At 46.9% G+C, this 13,467-nt stretch overlaps 1 protein-coding gene across 1 annotated transcript in view; it reads left to right on the top strand.

Moving 5' to 3' along the window:
- The first annotated feature begins 3,690 nt into the window (after window positions 1–3,690).
- LOC147679701 (stonustoxin subunit beta-like) overlaps window positions 3,691–13,467 on the top strand; it is a 123,087-nt gene continuing 113,310 nt past the window's right edge. Inside the window, exon 1 of the mRNA XM_086943280.1 lies at window positions 3,691–3,791. The gene's annotated coding sequence lies outside the window, so the exon portion shown is untranslated. The remainder of the gene's footprint in view (window positions 3,792–13,467) is intronic.

Genomic DNA, 13,467 nt, shown 5'->3' with positions numbered 1-13,467 from the left:
ATTTTTAGAAATACAATAAAAGAGATTGAGCAAGATAGGCATGGACTCTAAGGGGCCTATTAGGATGACGGGTGGACTTTGTCCGCCCGTCATCCTAGCGGGGAATGGGACCGCCCGCCATAAGGGCGGGGGTCCCGGGGGTGGCATTAGGATGTGCCCGCCACTGTGGCGGGCACATCCTGCATTTCTAGCATTGTGGCGGGCGGAGCGCTCAGCACCGCCCGCCACAATGCTAGAAATGCTTGTCAGTATTTGCATATACAATGCGGCAGGCACCGCGCGGTGCCTGCCGCTTTGTATATGCAAATGAAGGGGGGGTACCATAGGTACCCCCCCATGTGCACCCCCCACCTGTACTTCACTCTGGGCGCCCACAGGGGGCCCCCAGAGTGAACACCGCATGCCTTTACGTGGCGGCATTGCCGCCACGGAAAGGCATTGAGACCAGACCATTGTAATATGGCGGGCGGTGTCTAACAGACACCGCCACCATGTTACTGATTCTCCGCCCTGGCCGCAAGGCGACCGGGGCGGAAAACATGCGGGCGGTGTTTGTCACCGCTGCGGTCCCCTCCGCCATCCTAATATGGCGGGGGGGAATGCAGGAAAGGATGGCGGGCGGATTGCCTCCGCCAGGGTGGCGGTGGCCACCGCTACCCTGGCGGAGGCAATCCGCCCGCCATCCTAATGGGCCCCTTAGTCTATGTGATTTTTAGAGAGAGGAGGCATGAAGAAGATGGAGAAAAAGAGGGAGAAAAAAAGAGGGAACAATTGAAGGTTTTAAGACAAAGTAATATTTTCATGCACGGTTTTAGAACATAGCAGAAGGAGGTTTTTCTGGGTTAGCATGCAATCTGAGGATATAAAACTGTAGAAAGAAACTGGAAAAAAACATTTGAATGGCATTAGACTCAGACGAAACGGTCTATCTGCCACTAGAATAAATTTCTGTTCAGAATGGAATCCTCGATGTGTATCTAGTATCCAAGCTTTTATTTCATCCCTGGTGTCACGTAAATCTTACATGTACACAATCAATCAATCAGGCGCAACTACTCACACGTAAGGGTTTCAAGGTGCTGGGGGTAGGGGGGTGTGGAGATTCCAGTCCATCAATGAGGGGGTCTGTTGAAGACCCAGGTTTTGAGGTTTCTTGCGAAGATGGGGAGCGATGTTGTCTGTCTGAGGTGGAGCGGAATGGCGTTCCAGGCTCTGGCCGCGAGGATGGAGAAGGAGCGGCCTCCCCATCTGGTCTTTCTGGTGCGGGGGACCACAGCGTAGGAGAACTGGACTGATTGTAGGGTCCTTTGGGGTGCGTGGAATTTGAGTCAGTTGTTCAGGTATGCTGGTCCGGTGTTGTGGAGGGCCTTGTGTGCGTGGGTGAGCATCTTGAAGGTAACTCTAGCCTCGATGGGGAGCCAGTGGAGTGTGCGCAGGTGCTGGGAGATGTGGCAAAGTCTTGGCAGGTTGAGGACCAGTCTTGCGGGGGCATTCTGGATGTTCTGTAGCTTGCGGGTGAGGTTTTTGTTTATTCTAGCGTAGAGTGCGTTGCCATAGTCGAGTCTGCTGGTGACCAGGGCGTGAGTGACTGTCTTTCTGTGTTCGAGTGGGATCCATTTGAACATCTTACGTAGGAGGTGGAGGCTGTGGAAGCAGGAAGACGAGACGGAGTTGATCTGGCGGTCCATTTTGAGCACGGAGTACAGGATGATTCCCAGGTTGCGTGCAAGGTCTGTGGGGGTGGGCGGGCTTCCGAGGGCGGGGGGCCACCAGGTGTCGTTCCAGGCGGCGGGGTTTGGGCCCATTATGAGTACTTCTGACTGATTTGATTGATTGATCATCTGCGCGTTATTGAAAATATAGCCTACTGGCCCATCTTGCGTAGAATGTTGCTGTTATATGAAACCCCAGAAACGTGTACCTACATCCAGTGAGTTTGTGGAGAGCATGTGCGTGTGTAAGATGCTTGTAGCACATGTGTTTTAGTCAGACAGTGGAAGTTTATTCCCTGATTTCTGTGGCTGAGGGGTGTAGATCCAAATACCGAAGTGAGGAGGATGGTGACAGGGCAACCTTTAGAAAGTCAATGAAGACTTTGATGTCAAGGGGCTGCTGATGAGCTGTTCCTGAACACTGCCATTTGGAAGCTGTGAGGGATAAATGTTTTTGGAATTCTAAAAAAGTAGTAAAGATGCTACAGCAATTTTAATCTTACACAAAAGTGTAAGTTTCCTTTTGTGAATCATGCCTGAGTTAATGGTATGTTTAGGACTGCGGAGGCTACGCAGTTGGAGAGAAGAATACCGCGTACATAATATGCGGAGTTCTCCCCTGCAAGTCTCGTCAAGCGCAAACTATTAAATTGGAGTTTGCGAACAGCAAAAACATTTACATTTACACAAAAGTGTAAGTTAACGACTGTGCATCAGGCTCTTCATGTTTTAACACATAGACCCTTTAAGTGAGCTGTCTGCATCGCAAGTACCTGTAAGAGATTTAAGAAAGAGAGGACTTGTAGCATGAGACTCCTTTCACAATGGTGCGTTAACTGCGCAATACTGCATGGTGTTTGTGAGTGTCTTTCTTGGTGAACGCAGCTGGTTTCCTTAGCTATTTCTTAACCTCCGAGAACTCCAGGGAATTGTGCCTTATTCTCATGAATAGGGAAGGGAAGGGACTGGAAGGGGGAATTAAAGGTGAATGTAATCCTTTCATCCAGAAGAAAAGGCATTCCTTTCCACTCCTGAGTTATGTTGACAAGAGATGAGATTACAGATGCGCCCCCGAGTGGTGGTGTGGGGGGAAGGTAAGGGAGGGGGAGTGCAGGCAGGGGCGGGAGAGCGCCCAGCTCGAAGCTTAGAAGATGAGGACACCCACTCCACCTAACCTTGCCTGGACGACCTGACACACACACACCATAACCTAAAGTACGTACTTCACTGACACAACACGCTCCAAACTGACCGAGAGTCAGTGGTTTAACCTAAGGAGGTATAGCACACATGCAGGTGATAGGACGTAACGTAACGTGACATGCCTATCCGTCCTTACCATATCGTCACATGACAAGAGTGATCTTAAATGGCTTTACCATAAATAAAGGACTACTAGTAGGACACGCCTATCCGTGCAACAAATGACAGGACCGAAATGGGTTGCACCGAAAATGGCGTGGTTGAAAGAATATATAAAAATATTAAACATGGCATATTATCTAACCCAGCAGAACCAGAAAAGGTTAAAAACCGTGTGTACATAACATGACATGCTTTAACCACATAACATGACCTGATACATCGTGCCTAATGGGATGGCATGACACGATCTAGCCTGCGCTGATCTAATATGGCATAACATGACCTGAAATTAAAGCATAACATAGCTCTGAATAATTCTGTATCATGATGCACAAACATACGCGGACCTAGTTTATGAATATGAAACACAATATTCCTCACGATTGAGGCTTGCCAGTCTTACAGGACGAGTCCGACTTTTCTTATTAAAGAGTAAAGCCTTAACTCATCCGCTCTAGTGATACGATGGAGCTCAGCTGCCGGGGCTGAACACCAGAATTCACCCCCTCCAGGAACAGAGTAGGGTTGTGGGCTGTGGGCTGTGGGCGTGGCTAACCCTGTGTCAGCCTGTCTCACTGGGACGCACCTCGCCTGCTTTGTGAATAAAGCCCGGGGGAGCCGCTCTTCCTCCCCTCTCTGCCTTTAAGTTGTCTCCCTCAGAAGGACCCGGTTTATGCTCCCAGAGGCCCCGTGAAAAACACCGCTCAACCGCAGGTAAGCAGCACCCGTTCAGCCTCTGCTCGAGGAACAATGAATGGCACGCAACAAGCATTCGTTGTTTTATTTTGCTAGGGAATACCACAATATACTCCCCTAGCAATGTTCCTTCTGGTTTTATGATGTTATCCCTCATAGGCGCATATGGTCATTAATGTAGGGACTCATGAGAGTGCTTTTACCCTTCCTACATGGATATTTCCCCCGAAATTTATAAGCCAGGATGTGGTGGTTTCTCCTTGTTGCCCTGCAAATGACAGTAATTCGCCCAAAGTTTGTATTGCTTCATTTATATCTATATAGACCCTTTCCCAAGGATTTTTAATGGAGTTTTCTGTCAATAGATACTTTTCACACCGACTTCCATGAGCTTGAAGTGCTACCTTCATGTCGTGTTAGTTTTAGTTATGCTCAGCAGTTTCGGCTAAATAGGAAGAGAGAATTGCCATGGTCCTAAATTGGGAAATTATATTTGTGGACTTTCAAAAATAACGGTCACTTTCTTGGCCTAGCTCCATTTAGTTGCCGTTTACTAGCTTTGTGCACTATTTTGCAGCCTTTAGAGAGAACACGCCCCAGTGCAGCTCTACGGAGTGCAACCATTGCTCAGTTGCCAAGATCAAGAAAGTGAAAAAAGGCACAAAAAAACCTGTTGCTTAATTTTCCTAATGATAACGGAAACTAAACAATGCATTTGCAAAGCCAACCAGTCTCTCCTTGCCAGAGCACGGGGCCGACCCAGAGCCCACTCACTGTGTGCAGCATTGCATACAACGAGTGTGCGACAGAGAACTGAAGTTGTCTGTATAGAGGCCTGCAAACAGGATTAGCTGTAAGAAACACAATGGGTCTTTCGATTAGCTGAAAGTCTATTGGATATTGATAAAGGAATCGATCTTATTTCCCTTTGGAATGTGTTTGTCTATATGAAAATGTCCATGTTGAAAGGAGGTAAAAAGGGGACTACTCCCCCCAAAACTATTCTGCACACTACAGTAATAGTATCAACAATAATAATAAAAAAAATATAAATAGCACTGGTTGCTATAGTTTTTGAGCGCCATAGCACAGTTAATAATTAATAGCACCAGGACCCATTTCCGAAGGGTCTATTTTATAGATTCCATAAACATGAAAGCCCAGCCAGGCCCTGTCGGATTCAAATCCACATTTGTAGGTTGTATTCTAATCGCCTTGGATCTCGTATGAGAATGTGATGTCTTATGTAATGAAACAAGCCTTGCATGGAAGGGATTTGACTAATATTAGTAATAATATTAATTATTATTATTGTTAGTATTATATGTTATATCCCTTCCGTGCAAGCCTTGCTAATAATAGTAATAATAATAACAACAATAATAATGATATTATCAATAACATTATTCTTATTAATATTATTAATATTATTACTACTACTACTAATAAAACAATACAAATATGAACAGTTGTTATTAATACTGTTATTTGCTACTTGCATTGTAAGTAACTTTTGTCGATAGTACCTAGTTCAAAAGTCTCCTAGTCAATATCTCAGAAACATGGAGCCTGAGTGGGCCCCTCTGGATCTAGATCCAAACTTGTTGGTTGTTTGTCTAAATGACTATGCATTCCTGCCACTACATGGTTGTCACACAGCAGTGGCTGCATAGTGGCAAGAGTTATAAGGCTGTGGCCTAACGACTAGGGCGGTGGACCTCGAATCTGGGAACCGGGTTCGAGTTTGGGCAACGACGCCCAACAACCTGTGATTCTGGGCAAATCAATTAATCTCCCTGTGCCTAAAAAAAAATGAATGTATCCGTCTGTAACGCACATGGTGCTCATGTAAAGCACTGATATCTTCGGGTGGCATTCACTCTACATAAAACTCTGAAAAAAATAAAAAAGGCATTTGAACATGTGTGACCTTCTTTCAGAACAAAGACCTGATTTAATTTTTCACGTATTGCACCTCTTTGAATCAGAATATTAAAATGTATTCTGTTTTATCAGTCTTATTTCCTTTTACTTCTCAAATTCACTGTTGGTGAAAAATGGTAGTAGACAATTTAAAAATGCTTTTTTTGGGCCACCTGTTGGTCAGTGTGTTGTTGAGAAGTGAGGGAAATTCTGCTGGTTAAATACAAATCGACAATTAAAACTGTTAGGCACCGTGAAAGGCATCCATCCAGCTCCAACCTATAACTGGAACTCGCTCGTATTTTCAACATGGCAGTTCAGTAGAAATGTACACAACACTTTTGAAAGATACGGGGTCTTCCAGAACCGATTGGGGAACTGGAATGTTCACGATGGACAACAATGCAACAGTTAAACATAACGGTTTAATCTGGCAAGTATGCAGTATGAAATATACATGCGACATTATTGTTTAGTTCATGATGATTTTACTTTAAAGTTGGAATATTTTAGTCGGAAGCCTGGACAGTGAGCTAAATAGAGAGCAGAGGTAAACCACACTTCGACTTTGTTTGCAGATTCTACGTTTTAATAGTGCCCACTCCGCCATTCACTCCCGCCCGATTGTACATATACACAATTCCTACCCAAATGAAACTCTGGAGACATATTTATGGGAAAGAACTGCTGCAGGTTTATTTCATACAACACACGTATGATATTTTATGGTGGGTCATCTTACGGGCGATCTAAAGCAGGCAGCCCCTCGCTGTCCCGCATGCCTAAGGCGCCATCTTGCACGGCGAGTCGATGCTCTGACGGTGCAGCACATTACCAACTTTGTTATACTCCCCCCCCCCCTGTCAGGGCGGAGCGGTGTGGCACACCCCCGGTCGGTTCAGGCCCCTGACCGCCCGAAGGACTAACGGGGCGCCGTCGCAGTTTCCCGGAACCTCCTTCGGCTCCTGGTCTTTGGCTCAGGCACCCTTACTGTGCCAGGCAGAGGTACCCTTACTGTAGTCTTCTGCGGCAGAGGTACCCTTACTGTACCTGTCTGCTTCCAGATCGCCCTGTAACTCCGCCTGGAACACAAAGAAGAACATTACAACAATCTATTACTTCGCGCCGCCGCCCAAGCTGCTGGGTCAGGGTTCAGGGTGGGAACAGCGCTTGAGCCGCAGGTGGACAGGGATGGACAGAGGCCGAGCCTTGGCCACCGCAGTATAAATAGCGGGTTTGCCCCTCCCACAGGTAAGCCCTCCCCTGGCCGGTGAATGTTGGACACGGGGAGGGGCTCCCCATCGGTGTTGGCTGGAGCTTGCCGGTTGGGACTAAAGCACTGCCCTGCCCATGTTCATCTGCGGGTCACGCGGTCAGCGGCATGGTGCCCACACCGCCATTCACTCCCGCCCGCTTGTACATATACACAATTCCTACCCAAATGAAACTCTGGAGACATATTTATGGGAAAGAACTGCTGCAGGTTTATTTCATACAACACACGTAAGACGTTTTATGGTGGGTCATCTTACGGGCGATCCAAAGCAGCCAGCCCCTCGCTGTCCCGCATGCCTAAGGAGCCATCTTGCACGGCGAGTCGATGCTCTGACGGTGCAGCACATTACCAACTTCGTTATACTCCCGTCCCCCCCTGTCAGGGTGGAGCGGTGTGGCACACCCCCGGTCGGTTCAGGCCCCCCGACCGCCCGAAGGACTAATGGGGCGCCGTCGCATTTTCCCGGAACCTCCTTCGGCTCCTGGTCCTTGGCTCAGGCACCCTTACTGTGCCAGGCAGAGGTACCCTTACTGTACCCTTCTGCCGCAGAGGTACCCTTACTGTACCCGTCTGCTTCCAGATCGCCCTGTACTCCGCCACAGCTCTGGAGGAGGCCCCCGTCGATGACAGAGCCCCCCCACCTACTTTGCTACTTACATCCTGTCGCTGTTTACTGCTTCTTGTACGTCCAGGAGGTATATACCGACTCCCAATCTAGACAAGTGTACCCTGTCTTTATCGTAGTACCCTTCAGTTTTCTCTTGTATTGGTACTTGCCTAATGAAACCCAGGCCTCTCTTCCCATGAACTTCTGTATGGATCTGTTGACCATCCTGCGGGAATGTTCTACTGCTACCGGTGATCTAGCCCTGCGAGGGACAACCTCAGACCACAGGAGCTCGCCCGCTCATAACCTGTTGCCCATCGCTACCAAGGCCTTCTGCATGCCCTGAATCAGTGCCCTCCTTCCAATGGTGACTAAGTTGTTCTCCCCCCCCCCATATGAAAGATGAGGATATTGGGTGGGGGCCCCCCGTAAGCAAGGTGTTGGTCTAGCTTGAGCCTCAAATTGCCCCATCTCATTCCTGGGTGGCCCAACCAGGCTCACAACCAGGTATACAGGATCTTACATTTTGTTTGTCAGTTTAAACAGGATAAAAATACAGGAAAGGGGCAGAAAAAACGTTAATGGAATAATTTCTAGGCACGTGTCTTATCTTTTGGGAATCTCCCCCTGAATTAGAATCATTCCATGCTCTACGACTCTAATGGTCTTTCTTCCCGATATATTCACATAACAATCAATGGAGCCTTCAATACAGTCCACTTGTGTTTCTTCGTTAGGCCTCAATGAGCCTACCCTGCAAGTGTGAGCACAATAAAGCCAACCTACTGGCTTTGCTAATACATTCTTAAATCTGTAAAGGTGCCTTAAGTGGTTTATTACATAATGGATACAAAGATTATCACATAGTAATGACCCCTTCTGAACAACTGCTTGCACTTGATCATGCTACAAAGAGCAGGTCTCAATTCTAGTCAAGACTAGTTACCATCAACGTTCATTAAGCTTACAGAAAGGCGAGCTCGGTGGCCGTGCATAGGAAATTAATTATATCCTTTTTGGTGGCTTTTTAAATGTAAGCTCACCACCAGGTGATCAGTATCTTACATTTTGTTCTCAGTCTAAACAGGATCAAAATGCAGGAAGGGAGAGGAAAAAACGTTAATGTGATAATTTCTACGCACGTGTCTTATCTTTCGGGAATCTCCCCCTAACCACTGCCCCCCCCCCCAGAAGGGTCAAGGTTGGCAGTGCAGAAGGTGTGTGGTTGCCTCTCCTCAGTGTAGGATGAACATATAGCCTGTGCCCCAACAGCCCAAAATGTGTGATGTAGTTCATGTGTAGCAGGATTCCCACCCAATCGCAGCGGAATAACACCCCGTACCATCATAATTTGTTTTTGATGATCACTCAATGGTACTATTTATATAAGATTCTTGAGTGTAACCAGCCTGCCCCCACATCCTGAGGCAGTATTGGGGTGAACGTGGGTCCCCCGACCCTGACACATTGCCCCATTGCGTCTACCAATTCATCTGTACAACGCTGTTTCAATGGAAATTCTATTCCCCCTACCTTTGGAAGTGTCTTACCAGGTGATCAGTCGTTCGCCAGTCCGCCCCTCGCTGCAGTGATATCACGTACTCTGAGGTTGGTCCCAATGGCGACATGCCCGTCACTTGCCTCTGGTAATACACTGTTTGCTACTTCTACATTGTGTTTGTTTCGATACTTGCCCAAGTGGCACTATAGCGTACGTAATGTTTGTTCTTATGTTTGGCGTCTGGTATGTATCGCATTACTACTCACCTCTAATACCTCTTGTGGTTAGCGTTCACCATCTGTACTAGCAGAGCCACCTTTGCTTACGTAGCGTATGTCCGTGTATTTTGACTGCCTGTCATGTATCGCAGTGTTGTACCTCTACTTGTTCTCTGTACTTTAGCGACTTGCCCATCTGAGTTGCAAGAACTATTTCACCCACAATTTCCTCTCGCAGGGGTATGGTGAAGGGTCGCTTGTGTATCACCAGCGCTTGTTGCAGAAGTGGTGTCTCCACCTGCTCCTTCTGCTAACGACCATAGCTCTAGGGGTGTGTGGTTTAGGGTCACTTCATGAACTCATCCCCCTATTCTCCTCTCCAGGCCTTCAAACTGACCTCAAAGTTATCATTAGTCGAAGACACCTCCAAATTTACTTGGTGCCCTTTCATATCTGACGGGAACCCTTTTTAATATAAAACTTCTTCTCCCCTTGACTAAGGAAGTGTCGTCCCCGTGCGGTGCTTGTGGTTGGGTGGTCTGCCAGTTCCAGCAGTATACCTTCTACCTGTCTATGGTACTTTATCGTATTTATCTCGAGTTAGCGTCATAACTGTGTTTTGGCACCACTAGCTATCTGTTCATCAGCTCTCTACTAATTGGTCTCCTCAGTGTGGTCGTGGACTAGATTACTTCCTGCTACTATTTTAATTTTTTATTAACTCTATATCTGAGCTTGACGCAATATTCTAATCCCCTGCTCTCAGCCTTTTTAGTGCCACACATGTGGGTTGAATTTGCATCCCATGAGAATCGCTATCTAAAACCTTTATTTTATGGTAAGCGGAGTGAAACCCACATTCCTCCTTGACAGTATGGCGTTTTAAGTTGGTTATAGGGTCTGTTGCAGCTTAATGTTACAAAAGTCATGTAGGGTCTGTTTGCAGCTTAATCTTACAAAAGTCTCACATTGTTAACTTTCCTCACTTTATTATCCTTCTACCTGTGTATGGTCCTTTATTGTAACGAGCACCCGTCCCTTTCCCCTTGCAACACACTTTATGCTACCCCTTACCATGTCTTTGCTTCCGATACATGCACCAGTTCCACCATTACCTACCTTACATTTGTTCTTTTGTTTGAGTCTCTGCCCTGTACTGCACTACTTCCCCTTTACTCGTGCATTCTTCAGCTGGGTGTCAGTTTCTGCAGCGTTTTATAAACTATTTCAGTAACTTAGACGTATGCGTAAGCGTTTAATCTAAAGGACCTCATATGCTATCAGTTTGAAATCGAAAGGAGTTCCGTATTCAAGGCAACCATTTCTGTTCTAAAAAGGTCAGTGATATTTTACGGGGGGTTAACGAGACGGTTGGCGGCTTGGGACCATGCAGTGGTCTTGCTGATAGTCTTTCTTCCCTTAGTTAAACTTCTTGCCGTTTAGAATGTACTGACTCCACAGGAAGGGATCGCAGTGACCTAGATTCTGCCGCGCGGTGGTGCTGGGGAGTACGTACCCAGATGCTTCTCAAGTAACAGAGCGCTGCACTCCCCTGGCGCTTTGTTAGAGCTATGAGGGTTTGCAAGGGCAGGGAAACGTGCCCGCCGCCGTTCCCTCTGTTTTCCAACCCCCTTTCACCCTGTCTCAAATTATCACAGACTTTTGTAAGAGGAAGGTAGTTCATCCCGGCAATCTGATCTAGGCCAACTCCCAAACTTGTCTGCGATAACGGTATGCACTGAACCGGGACATTGGAATAAGGAGCCATTTAAGGCTTTGTCTTCCCCAAACTGCTTCCGTGTACCTGAATAATGGGCTTATGACATGTATAAAAGGAGTCACCTTGCGCATTCTTAATAAGCACTACATTCCCCCGCTGAAATTCTGGATTCAGACATCGCAACTCATTTGCAAGGTTGTTTTTCTGGCCTGAAATATGCCTCCTGTCTATTTCGTTTCTTTTCACATAGTTTTTCCATTAATATTTTCTGTAACCTCTGGTGGTGACACTTTTTACATTAATTCCATCTAGATTCTTGCCTAGTTGCTAAAGAATGTAAACCCAAGTTCTAAATTGTTGCTTCATCAGCTGATTCGTATTTCTGTCTAGTGTACTGTCGATCGAACCACATCTTAACCCCTTGGACGCTCATGGCGAGCTCAGCTCGTCATGATGTACACCTCCATACACATGACGAGCTGAGCTCGTCATGAACAATGGGAATGAAGCAAAGCCAGCACAGGAGGAAAATAACAGTAGTATCGAGGCTGAATGCTGTATAAAGGTTGTTCATTTTCTTTCTCGTAATAACTACACTTATGACAGTCTAACACTTGCTGGCGCTGTTTGCCTATTATTGAGGTGAACCGATTAACAAGATATTTAATCATTGGAAAAACGATCAAAAGTAATGTTGCCAGCCGTCCAAGCAGTTCTTATGGCTTTGGGTGGCCTAAAACAGTCCGAAATGTAACACCTGTAAGGACGTGATGGTCAATCGTTGTGTACTGGCAGGGACAAGCATTTTGCAAGCTGCAGTGGCCACTGACCCCACTTACTCATGAAAGTTATAATTGGCTGTGCTAGAGCAAACAGAGTATTAACATGACAGAAAATCAAGCACAGCTGTTTCAGGGTTCATGGCCTGACAATCGCGATAACAAGAATACAACTGTTTCCAAAACTAGGCAAATGAAGGGAAATTTACTTTGTAGCATTGCTGGCTCGGATGAAATAAAGACCTATTGAGATAGATAAAACAAAAGTTTAATTTACATCAGTAAATGTTGAAAACTTTTTATAGCGCTGTGAGTCCACAGAAGCCAGTGACTGGGAACTAACCCGAGACATTCGGTATCAGAGCGCTTTACATGGTCACCAGTTTTGTGACATGAGGGCGCATTACGCGTGGCTGCAGATTCGAAAGCAGTCCCCCGAATTTTGCGGTTGGAGGGACTAAACTAAATTATATACCCCTATCCCGATAGCATGGAGGCCATGTGATACCTAAGGAGACATTCATCTGTTAGGCGCAGGGAGATCTACTCATTTGACCTGAAGCAGTGAAGCGTGGTTGCCGGTTATCGAACCCAGGTCCACCGGTTTTTAAGTTGGCGGTACTAAACTCAATTATTCACCACACTATCCTGCTAGCGATCTGAACACCAGATCCGAGCGATCCCAGAGGACATCCAACAGGGTCATATGTGTCAGGGCTGCAAACATCTGCCTCCAATCTTGCCAGAAACTTGCTTAGTACAACCGGTGGCTCTGTTGAGCACTTTAACCTTTTATGCTATTCTTCCGCAGATCTACTTGCCTACCACGTTGTACTGCTTGCTGAGGACCTTGGAAATGTAACACGATTAAATCTGGTCGAGGCCACCACAACCTTCCTTGCTCCTAGGATCAATAAAGGTTTATTTCATAGTTCGGTAACAATAATCAAACACCTACAAGGGACATGATGTGAGCTATTTTGGATTGGGAAAGATATTCAAATTACCAACCTTGGTAGGCTGGAATGCTGGTATTCGAACCGGCGGCCTGTAAATGAGCGAGTGTTCAGCTCTCTGAGAAAGCGGGCGACCATTCAGACAACGCAAGTCTCCTCAGCCTATCTTGAATTCCTAATAGTGAATTGAACACAGGGTATATTGACTGTGAGTTGGGCCCGCTAATCTAAGCAAAATCATCATCATATAACAACTTGCATCGGCTGTTGAACTATTTTCATTGAGGTCATCTTACTTGCCATTTTGACAACCCCTTCCACTTGCTCAATTATGTGACAATAACTTGCACATTACGCCGCTCGCAGCTCCTGCCCTGATCATTGTAACCCATTCTACCATTCACCCATGCTAACCTGAACATATGTCTCGGGGGCTCGGCCTCTCCAACCCAGCTCCCGATCGGACTCGCTCGCCTTTCTGTGTCGGGGGAGGGGTGTAACCCGTCAGCGGCGGGCGAACTCACGCCAAAAAGACGTCTTAGGGACTCAAGGAGTCACAGGGATCACCGCGATGCGGGACTCAGCCCAGGGCCTCCCATGCACTTGTGTGCTCCTGCGTGCCCTCGTGTGCACCATGCTGGGCACCCCGCTCCCCCCTCGCCCATCATGCACGCCTCAAACTAGCCAGGGAGGACGGATTTCCAGCCCGTGGCC

Source organism: Lissotriton vulgaris, chromosome 11, assembly GCF_964263255.1.
Source record: "Lissotriton vulgaris chromosome 11, aLisVul1.2, whole genome shotgun sequence".
In the NCBI taxonomy this organism is placed as follows: domain Eukaryota; kingdom Metazoa; phylum Chordata; class Amphibia; order Caudata; family Salamandridae; genus Lissotriton; species Lissotriton vulgaris.
The sequence above is the reverse complement of the archived record's forward strand: the minus strand, read 5'-3'. Positions and strand labels throughout refer to the sequence as shown.